Below are 10,603 nucleotides of genomic sequence, written 5' to 3' on the forward strand. Positions count from 1 at the left end.
ACCTTCTTTTAAGTTTATTGTCCCAATAATATTTTCGTCTTTTTGTGTATCTGTCTTAGATATGGTTTCTATTGCTGTGAAGAGACATCATGACCATGGCACCTGTTATAACGGAAAACATTTAATTGGGGATGACTTACAGTTTCAGAGATTTAGTCCATTATCATCATGGCAAGAAGCATAGCACCATGGAGGCAGACGTGGTGCTGGAGAAATAGCTGAAAGATCTATATCTTGATCTAAAGGCAACAGAAAGTGAACTCTCACACTGGGCATGGCTTGAGCGTATATGGACCTCAATGTCCACCTCCACAGTGACACACTTCCTCCAACAAGGCCACACCTACTAATAGTACCACTCCCTATGGACCAAGCATTCAAACACATGAATCTATGTAGGTCATACCTATTCAAACCACCACATTCCACTCCCTGGCACCCATAGGCTTGTAGCCATAACAGTGCAAAATGCATTTAGCTCAACTTCAAAAATCCCCATAGTCTATCACAGTCTCAACAATGTTTAAAAGTCAAAAGTTCAAAATCTCTCCTGTGATTCATGTAAACTCTTAACTATAATCCCCTGTAAGATAAAAGTTAAAAAAAAAAGCAGATCACATACTCCAACATATAATGGCACAGAACCATTCCAAAAGGTAGGGAGGGGAGCATAGTGAAGAAATATTGGACCAAAGCAAGACCAAAAACCAGCTGGGCAAACTCCAAACTCTGTATCTCCATGTCTGATGTCAAAGCACTCTTCAGATCTCCAACTCTTTTCATCTTTCTTTACTTCAATACACTTCTCTCTCTTGGGCTGTTTCAACTCCTTGTTAGCAGCTCTCCTTGGCAGGTATCCCATGACTCTGACATCTTGGGGTCTCCAAGGCAATCCAGGCTTTACCTTCAGAGCTTCACACAATGACCTCTCTGAGTCTCCTGGGACACCTCTGACACATGCCTGTCCTCATCAGCTTTTCTTAGTTATGGCGGGATTCCTTTCTTGCATCATTAACTCTGAAGCCAGAATCACATGGCCAAAGCTGCCAAGTTCTGCTGCTTGCTGGGGCTGGAACATAGCTCCCTCATTCAATTATGTCTTCACCAGCTTTCTGCTTTCCGCATTTTCCTCCACTACCTAAGCTTGACTCTCCTGGAACTTGCTCTGTAGACCAGGCAGGGCTTAAACTCGGAGATCTGCAGGCCTCTGTCTCCTGAGTGCTGGGATTAAAGGTATGAGCCACTCCTGGACCTAAGATGTTCATTAATTCCTTTTCACAAGTGGGAAGCTTAGCTGGGTAGGATCTTGCCCGGAGGCCTCCACTCTCTTTATTCTATTTAACCTCAGGCTTTCCTTTAATCTGTTTATCTCCTTGAACATAGGATTTAGCTCCATTTCACTTCCTGGTGCCCCCTTTCTCCTCAAATTATACATTTTGTATTTTTTATGGCTCAGTTTGTGCCTTTTCATTATAGATCTCCATAAGAGTGAAGACTAATAGCCATATGACATAGTCAATATTTGGCTATTTTGAGATATCCTTTGCCATTGGAATTGATCTAAACCTTTTCACTTTAGCCTTAGGCAGACTTTTCAGACAATGATAAAAAGTAACCACAATCTTAGCTAAAATATCACAAGAACAGTCTGTAGGCCACACTCTAAATTTTTTTTCCTCTGAAACCTCTTAATCCAGGCTCCCATAGTTCAAATCACCCTCAGCTCTGCTGTCTTCCATGTTCCTGTTAGGATGGCCCATTGAGCAGCACTTAAAGCATTTCACTGCTTTCCTAACCCAAACTCTCAAAGTATAAGTTCCTCAAAGGAAAAAAAAGAAAAAAAGCATGGTCAGGCCTATCACAGCAATACTCCAGTTCCTGGTACCAACTTCTGTCTTAGTTTCTATTGCTGGGAAGAGACTCCATGACCATGGTACCTCTTATAAAGGAAAACATTTCATTGGGGATGGCTTACAGTTTCAGAGATTTAGTCTATTATCATCTTGTCAAGAAGCATGGCAGCATGCAGTCAGATGTGGTGCTGGAGAAGGAACTGAGAGTTCTACATCTTGATCCACAAGCAACCAGATAGGGAACTGTCACACTGGGCATGGCTTGAGCATATATGAGAGCTCAAAGCCCACCATCATGACACACTTCCTCCAGTAAGGCCATGCCTACTCCATCAAGGCCAACCTAACAGTACCACTGGCTATGGGGCAAGCAACAACCTGTGTGCATTCTCTTATTGCTCTTTACCTATGGCTTCTTCCCCATCCTCAGCTATCTGGAAGCCGTGATAAGGGGCAAGGAGAACCTTGGCTCATATCTCTCTTCATATGCTACATTCCTGGTTTCCAGTGCCAGTTTGTTCCATCTGTAGGTCTAGAGAGTTCTGTCTGATCCCCTCTCAGTCTGAGTGCTCTGGTCCCCATCTCTTGGCCCACATTCCCACTTACATATATCCAGATAAGACCAGGACTGCATGTAGGAGCTGAGACCACTCTCTCAGCTGTATCCTCCCCTACTAAACCTGGATAGGCATGGCCCCCACACCCTCCTAGCTCACACTCAGCCCTGCAGTTACTCTGGTTCATGAGCCACCACCCTGAACCATTTCTTGGAGGTCCCTCCTGGACTCTGGAACCAGCAGCTTTCCCATGTATAGTCAGGCCAGCCCTTGACCTGCTTTGCTTAAGTTGATGTGATAGTGGCTATGGGCAACACCAAGCATCTGACCTACCATCCATCTGCAGTCATAGTACTCTCCTGACATGTCAGCCTGTCATGTTCCCTCCTGGCTGGAGACACATGATGGCCAGTTGCTCTTTGGCTAAAGTTGGAATTCTCCATCTGGCCCTTCAACCTGGTACCCTCTGCCACATTCCTAAGCCTCAGTGGATTCACTCTCTATCCCTGCTGCACACCCCCTCCCCTCAAGGTTCATTAACCCCTGCTTTATCCACTCTAGTCCTGCCTGCCTTCCTTTCTGAGCTATGTATATGGCATACAGGTGGCAACAATTTTTCTCTACTTTAAAATTCCTAAGTATTTTTAAATGAGGGGCTTTGCCTTCTCTTTGTCTACTGAGTCCTTTAAATTTCATAGTCTATCTCTCCTGGACAGAACGTCTCCCTAGTAGAGACTTTCCCCTAAGCCAGTCCATCTGCCAGGAATATTCACTTATTCCTTTATCCCTCTCTTTGCCATCTGGTCTTAGTGTTAGTACCACTCCTTCAAGACAAATGCATCTTCCCAGGAAACGCCATCCCATGTTTCCTGAGCAGCAAACTCTCCCTTTATAAATAACATATCTATAATTGTCAGTCTTTCACTGCCAGTAAGAGCCCATGGCAGGCTTTATCTGTTCACAATAAGAAGAATGACCAGGCAGCATAAATAAGAATTAAGAAGCTTAAACCTCTGGCCTGGACTCAGATCCTGCTTTACTTACTTCCTGGCTTTGTAATTTGGGGCACATTATTTAACCTCTCCGTGCTTTAACAATAGTCCCCAGTTGACTGGAATTTTAGATTAAATCATAAGTATTTAAAAATAAATATGTCCATGGAAAATTTCTGACAACCTATGCTGAAGCCTTGGTTCTTGTTTACCTGAAATTCAAATCATAAAGGTTTACTGGGAAGACTAAAGATGTCCCACAGTGGGCTGCCAAGTTCTGAATCTTGTATGCCACATACAGACCAGGCTCTGCACCTCTTAGGAGCCCAGGTCAGGACCTGGAAGATTCACTCTTAGATGAGAAGAGGCTCTTAGATGGTGAACCACACCTTCCAGGAGAGTTGAGGGCTATGGAATGGGACACTCAGAGCTGTGCCCGTTACACAGCAAATGCTAATTAGATATCAGCCACTGTGATTTCTATTGTTGAGATCAGTTTCACAGCAGAAAAGCATTTATCAGAAAAGTGGGGTGGTAATGGCACCAAATCTTCCCACATAGCAGTTCACTGAAGTTCATTTCTGAACAGATGAGTCCCAGGGGAATCATGGAGCATGTTTCTCAGGCTCATTACGGAAAGTGACGGTGCCATCAGCTGACCACTCTGCACCCTCAGGCTACACCCTCCCCAAAGGGCTCCAGCCCTAGCCAGCTGACCACGGCCTGCAGAACCTCCACACAACACCATCAACCATCAAGCTACCTCCCTAGGGACCTCCAGGAGGCTATTTCTCCTTCTGCTGCATTCCTTCCAGGACTCGTGAAAACCATCAGTCGGCCCCTACCATATTCAGTGCATAAAAATGCAGGCATCCAGCTAATGCTGAAGCTTAGATGAAGGAGCTCCTTTCTCTTTATTTTCTTTCCTTTCTTTTCTTCTTTTCCTTCCTCCCTTCCTTCCTTCTTTCTTAAGTATAAGTGTGCTCCATGCTGCGAGTTAGATCTGAACTATTCCCCAGAGGCCGTGTGTTGAAGGCTTGGTTCTCAGTCTTTGTCACTATCAGGAAGGGATAAAGGTTTCCTGAGAGGAAGTTAGGTCACTGGGGTGTGCCCTTAAAGGGGGCATCAGAACCCTGGCCCCTTCTTCTTTCTCCTTTTGTGTCTTGGCTGTTCTCTACAGCACTCCTCACCACCGGCCCAACACCAGGACCAAGAGACCATGGACTAAATCAGTGATTCGCAGTAAACCTGTCTTCCTTGCAAAGTGATTTTCCCCAGATGTTTGGCCACAGTGACAGGAGCTGACTAACATTTAACACTTCAGGCTTACATATAGTAAACAAATGTTCACTGTCAATATGAAGCTCTAAAAGGTGCCCTGTGCTCACCCAGCACCCCTATATCAATATGAAACTCTACGGCGTGCCCTATGTCCATCCCGGCACCTCTGTATCAGTCTCCCAGGCCTGCACCCATCTCTCCTGTGTTTCCTCCCAACCCATCAGTGCCCTTTTACAGGAGTCCACTCAAGGGCAGCAGGAGTCATGCACACTGCCTCCGTCCTTGCCCTCCGGACTTTGCTCTGGCCTCTCTCCCCTTGTGCCCTTCAAGTCTCTGTTCTCTGCCCAGCAAGCCACAGGAAAGTCCATCTGAGCCTGGTTCTATAGAGGCAGCCTGAGCAGCCTCAGAGACCTTCTGTGTGCTTCCCATAACCAGAGCGACATGCTTTTCCAGGAAAGTTGCCCTGGAGTCAAAGCAATTAGCATCCGGTTGCCCAAAGAGTCATCCACTCCCCTGATAAAGCTCCATTCCCTGCTTGGGCTGCTGCCCAGTCCCTGTGGTATAGCTCTCTGAGCTCCAAATTGAAACCAACCACACAGGCAATTTCACCCCTGATCCATCAGCAAGCACACCGACAGTTTAACGTTTACACCATCACCATTTCACCTCTTTCTACCACAACCTCACCTTCCAGTCTTCACGGCCACACACAGGTTCACTCCCTCCCATTTCCTATCTGCCCTGATGGCCTTGTCATTGGTTCAGAATTGTCACAGCTCTGAGGGAATCACCGGATCACAGTGACTCAATGCTGTGAACTGCATTGGTTCCCTCCCAGACAATAAGGAAAAACCTCATTCTCAGTGATGACACCACTTCAGAATAATTTTTAAAAGGTTTATTTATTTTTATTTTGTGTGTATGAGTGTTTTGCCCATGTGTATATTATCTGTGGAGCATGCATGCAATACCCACAGAGATCAGAAGAGGGAGTGAGATCCCCCAGGAACTAGAGTCACGGATGGTTGTGAGCCAGGATGTGGGTGCTGGGAAATAAACCTGGGTCCTCTGCAAGTGCACCTGACTCCTGAGCTGTCTCTCCAGTCTCCACTTCAGGATTTTTGAGAGGATCTTTTTCCTCATGGCTCTCTGACATTAGAGGACATTAGAATTACAAATTAACTTAACATTTTCCTAAATTAGAGATTGTCACTGACTAACTACATCTGAATCCCAATCAGATTTATCCTATCCATGAGTTAGATCCCATCAGAGTGGAGAAGGGCTTGCAACTCCTCACATTTAGCTTGCTTGTTGTTTTTGGCCTCCAAGTGCAATCACTCACAGGCTCGGGATAATTTAATTACCATGACGGTGCCATCTGCTTTGACTCATGCATGATTTCAGGAAAAGTAACAGAGGCAAGGAAATCTGCCCAGAGACAGACAGGCAAGCTCTGGGCCTAGACCCTGCCCTCTCCTTCCAGCCTCTCCCAGCTTTCGGGCCATCTGTGCTTTGAGAGCCCACTCTATGTTAAGAAGGGCCAGGTAAGAACCCACAGGACACGCTGGCTCTTGCTGCCTTAGAGTTCAGTGCCCCTTTGCTTTAGTGACACTGACCCCCTTCCTGTCAGGCAGAAGGAAAGATTGTCATGCAGTGTGGTTGTCAAAAATAAAGTCACCCTCATGTGGCATCTGTGTTTCTTTATATTTTTTATAGATGAGTTAAAATTCTTTGTTTTTAAAGTCTATTTTACATGTATGAGTATTTTGCCTACTTGTACGTATGCATGCCTGGTGCATGCCTGGTGCCCACAGAGATCAGGAGAGGGCATTGGATCTCCTGGAACTGGAGTTACAGATGATGACAAGCTGTCACCTGGGTACTGGGAACCAAACCTGGGTCCTCTGCAAAAGCAGTAAGTGCTCTTAGCCACCAAAAAATATCTCCAGCTTCTAAAAATAAGTTTCACCAACAAAGTAAAGTGAGATCCAAATAAAAATCATTTAAAGTTTGTGAAAATAAAAGCATGATTGGTCAACTAGGGAATCTCAAACTGAAATTTGTAAGCAATGTAACCTCCTTGAGGGAAACCCAGCATGTCTGTGGTGGATCTGTTCCTGGTCAGAAGACCTGGTATCTCTCAGGTGCACACCATCCTGCTGGCAGAGAGAGCAGAGGCCCAGGACAGCTTCGGTCTCTCCTCACAGGCTGTGGGCCATTGACCAGGGAACATCAGCACTCTATCCTTAGGGTGGTTCTAGTTTATCTGTTGCTGGAAGTTGATCAACGCAGTCATTTTAGTGAAACTATCAAAGAAGTCTTGACCTGCTTCTAAACTCTCATGGTGCCGGCATCATTCTCCTGAGCAGTGCTCTGAGACCCAACCTTGCTCCACATAGAGGTGAGAAAGGTGTGTATCAGAATGAGGGAGGGGAGATCCTGACTGCAGATCTGCAGTCTAGCAGGCCACCTCCAATGTGGCAGCTTCCAGAACACCCTAAGTGCCTGTCACCTTCCCAGTGAGTGTGCTTAGGGTCCTCGGGTAGCTGTCCCTTTGAAGCTGAAAGAAGAGTCTATTGCTTGGGGATGTGCTTTGTCTAGCGTTCTACTGTATTTTTTTCCAAATAATTACAGGTTAAGCCATGGAACTCATCACAGGCCCTTGACCCTTTTCCTCTTTTCCCCTGACTGACTTTCCTGGAAGTTGGATTGAGCCAAACCCAGGAAGGTGTCTCCTTCTTCCTTAGTTCTGGTGGGGGATCCATGCTGTGTAACTTGGTCACTGGAAAAAACTAAGGCAGTTTGTTTGTACCCTGGTGTGGCAAAAAGGTCAATGTCACCTAAGGTCCAGGGACTCTGATTTGAAGAACACTATCCCTGGTCCTTGGGACCAGTGAGGCTGGCCTGTGCCTGGAGCTGGTGGTGAACACTCTTTCTATGTGTGGATAAGCAATGGTTAACTAACACCTTGTAACTAAAGCTCTCATTGTCGGGGGTTGGGGGAGGCTACATCTGTGTTAAAGGTTCTGGAGGGCTGTCTGGTGAGAACTTCTGTGACTATGGAGAATATAGATGATACCAGTCTAGGGCCAAATTATCTTGAGCTATCCTTTTTAGCCTCCTTAGATTCATTCATTGTTTACCTCTGTGTCTGGACTAACATCTATTCTTGTGACTATGGGAGAGATCCTTTTGGGATTTACTAACAGAACCCTTAGCTTCCTACCAACTCAAAGACTAAGAATGTTGCCAACTAGTAACTGAGAACTATAAGAAAAACTTCCTGCTTTGCTGTTGTCCACCTACCTGAGGTCCACACCAGTGATTTTAATGGTTTTACTATGTAGAGCCTTGTGGAAGTGTTTTCATATCAGATGGAATGTGGGTCACCTGAATCTGTTCCCAGGCCATGGTCACTCATGTTTGGCTCTAGAATAAATGTCATTCCATTTAAGGCAAGAGCTATGTTTTTTCATTGACAACCTGCACATGCCTCCTCTACAATAAGTGTTCAGAAAGAGTATTCCACCTGCTTCTCAGATGAAGGAATAGGACTCACTAACTTCTGTTTCCACAGAGAGAAGGGAGGGTGCCAGGCAAGGTATAGCTGTGTCCATTTGCTCAACATAGCCACTCCCTCATATGGCTTGGAGAATTTACAGCATCTTTTAGCCCACATCTACACAAAAGGCCTGATTGACGTCTCAGTGGACAGACAGCCAAACAGTAGTGAGAACTGTATTCTAATCCAGTGTGTATGGAGGGGTCCCTTTCTCATTTCAAGGAAGACACGGATAGCAGTTCATAAAAACCCAAGCCTCTTTACCTAGTGGCTGAAAATAATGTCTGTACACACAAGGAGTGTCCCCTGGCAGGGATTCACAGAATCCTTTTAACACAGGCTTCTCTCGGCCCTTACGCGCAGATGGAGACTTGGACATAAGCCATTATGAAAGAGTCAGAGTCTCTGTCCCAGGACACAGTCTGGCTAAGGAAGAGCAGAAAGGCTACCCCAGCACCCAGTAGGTGACTAAGCCGTGAGGGGTGGTGCTAACACTCAGACAGGCTTGCTGCACACATCCCAGGCTCCTGTGGGAGGAAGCCCAGACTGGCTCAGCTTCCTTCACCTCATCCTCCTATCTAGCAGCCACTACCTTGGGGCAAGCATTTGCAAATTAAATATCACCAGTTGCCTTTTGTTTCCTTTATAAGAAGTGAGCTTTTAAATCGGCTATTCAAAGGAAACCTGCAAATAATTGAATTACCGAGGACACAGCCTTGAACATCTTAGGAGCCCAATTAATAGTTCTTAATTGAATTGAGCTAAGCCAAGATATTCCCTCCCTGCTTCAGCTCTTAAAGCAAGGCGGTGGAAGGACTTGTCCGCATTCCCCTGGGGCGGCTAGTGGAGAGGACTCCGGCATGTCAGCAGGTTATTCCTGTGTATGGCATCAAGCCATCTACTGAACAGTCTTGGGCCACATTTCAGGATAACTCAGGCCCTATGCACCTGGACTCTGTAGGGACTCTTCATAGCATATATCCTGATACGCACTGTCTCTGCTCATTGTGATGCACATGGGTCTTCAGAGGCCCCAAAGCTTTGGAAACTCTGTCTTTGGAAACTTGGTCTAGGTTCGGTCACCACAGCAAGCCATGATCAACCAGCAATCATGAGCACCTGTAGCTGGATGTTTCTCAGGTCCTGCCTAGCCCTGAGGTCCAAACGATCCTCTTCCACTGTTTATAAAATAGTAACTCAGAGGCTTATATTAATTACAAACTGTATGGCCTATAGCTTCAGTTTCTTGCTAGATGGCTCTTTCATCTTAAATTAACCCATTCCTATTAATCTATATGTTGCCACATGGCTGTGGTGTTACTGGTCTGCTGGCATCTTGTTGCTCCTTCACTGGTGGCTGGCATCTGTTCCCAACTCTGCCCTTCTCTCTGTGCCTCTGCTTGAATTTCGTGCCATAGGCCAAAACAGCTTTATTTATTATCCAATGGGAGTTACACATATTCCCAGCATACAGAAAGACATCCCACAGTAAGCACCAGCTCCTTCATCAGCTTGGCAAGTATGCAAAGTCTCCATTCCTTTCCCTGGATTCCTGAAGCCGGCCCAAGAGTTCTTCTCACATTGCAGACCCATGAAGCTCACTCTGACTTCTCAACAGAGCTCATCAGTCATAAGCTCGGTGCTGGATGTCAGCTACCTGCACGGCAGTGAAGCTGGTACTCAGAAAAGAGTCCTTTGCTGTAATCCTGGCCTTGGTTTCTCCAGTGTTTCTCCCTGGGGCTCATGCTCAGAGGAGCTGGCAACTCTGTTCTCCTAGCTCTCCAGAGAAGCATCCCATTTCCCAGAGTAAATAAGAAATGTTCAGGAAAGCTTTGTGGGTGAGGGTTAGAGTCAGCAGTGGGACCCCCTGGATGGCTGTGGGTGGTGTTGGAGTCAGCTGGTGATACTCCCTGGGAAAGCACCGTGGGTAATGTCTGTGATGAGCTGGCAGGTCCACTTGGTCATCTCACGAGCTCCTGAATTTCTTCTGAGTTTTGAAACATCCAACCCCTGATGTGACAGTCTTATTGATTTAATGTTTAACCCAAAAGTATAAAATGAAATAAAAGCCTATCATTTGGTGGCTCTTAGGATCCACTGTAGAGGCAGATTGTTCCTCCATGTTGATAAAAAAAGAAGGATGAGATCAGGCTTCAGCCTTTGTGAAATGTGAACTCAGGGGTGACATAAGGGGTCCTCTGAAAGGACCTCTTCCAATGGGTTGCTCAGTGCCTTAGCTGCAGGCACAACCCCCCAGTTCCCAAATGCCACATGTCCCTGAGGATGGCCTCAGTCAGTGTTGGTTTCCCCCTCCTGGTCCCCAGAAACAGTACTGGGGCTTCTCTGGATTTGGAG

This window comes from Peromyscus leucopus, chromosome 1 (assembly GCF_004664715.2).
Source record: "Peromyscus leucopus breed LL Stock chromosome 1, UCI_PerLeu_2.1, whole genome shotgun sequence".
Taxonomy (NCBI): domain Eukaryota; kingdom Metazoa; phylum Chordata; class Mammalia; order Rodentia; family Cricetidae; genus Peromyscus; species Peromyscus leucopus.